The sequence below is a fragment of the Myotis davidii genome, unplaced genomic scaffold (genome assembly GCF_000327345.1).
Source record: "Myotis davidii unplaced genomic scaffold, ASM32734v1 scaffold452, whole genome shotgun sequence".
NCBI classification, from domain to species: domain Eukaryota; kingdom Metazoa; phylum Chordata; class Mammalia; order Chiroptera; family Vespertilionidae; genus Myotis; species Myotis davidii.
Window position 1 is genome coordinate 1,901,340 of NW_006284245.1, and position 1,055 is coordinate 1,902,394.

Genomic DNA, 1,055 nt, shown 5'->3' on the forward strand with positions numbered 1-1,055 from the left:
GAGGGGGGGCAGGGACCAGGTGGAGGGGGTCTATGGGGGAAAAAGGAGGACACCTGTAATACTTTCAACAATAGAGAATTATTTTCTTTTAATCTTAACCACACAATAAAGAGGAATTTTATTCATCTTGTAATCTCAGGACACTCTTCAATTAAAAAGGTCTAGAAATTTCAAAAAGTAAAGTGAAAGCCCTTTCACAAAGTTGACTCTCAACACCTAAGACCTGCTCATATTCCTCATCATAAACATAAGTCAGGAAAGCACTTCCAATTAACGTTAAAATTCAAACAAGTGTATGTTCAGTTATCTTATTACTCTTACAATTGTTTTTGATCAATTATTGTTTTGGATGAGCTCATAACTGTACTATTCGCACTTGTACAACTGTTTTTGAGCAGTCACACACATACCTCAGTTGGAGTTCAAATACGCACTATGCGTACTATTCATTCATTCATCCCTTCAGCAAACACTGAGAGCCCACAGACTGGGAGTCAGCCCTGTGCTGGATGCCAGTCAGTTCTTCCTATAATCAGGACACCACCAGTCTGTGCGCTGTTTGCTACTAGACTCCAACGAGATAATAAGTAGGGAAGCTGAGTTTTTAAAAAAATATAACTTAACCTTGCCACACATCCAATTTCATGTCTGCTTAATCTAATAATTTTTTAAAATCTGGCTTGCATTTATGTTTTCTTCTTCCATTTCATTTCTCTGGTAATTCTATCGTATTTACAAAAGTATTGCCTAAGTCAGATGGGAATTTTTTTCTTGTCATTTACAGAAAAGTGAGGCCCTAACAGCTTAGATTGCTTTGCCCAAGCACCGCACTGGAGCTACAACACAAGCAGAGAGTCCAGCCTCGCCGGTGCGAGTCCGATTCTCCTCCGAGTCCAGGGGTCGCTCCAACCCGCATCAGAAGACACGCGCGAAGGTCCAGCATGTACATGCCGCACAAAAGCGACACAAAAGGAGGAGAAACTACAACAGTGCGCGCTCTGTTCAAAGTGTCCAGTGGGCCAAGAAGCAAGCCAGCCCCGCCCCCAGGCCCCGCC

The 1,055-nt window shown here is 42.7% G+C and overlaps 1 protein-coding gene across 1 annotated transcript in view; it reads right to left on the reverse strand.

Annotated features, from left to right (window-relative positions):
* The window catches only part of MRPS28 (mitochondrial ribosomal protein S28), a 101,945-nt gene that overhangs the window by 100,596 nt on the left and 294 nt on the right, over positions 1 to 1,055 (reverse strand). The gene's annotated exons all lie outside the window — the stretch shown is intronic.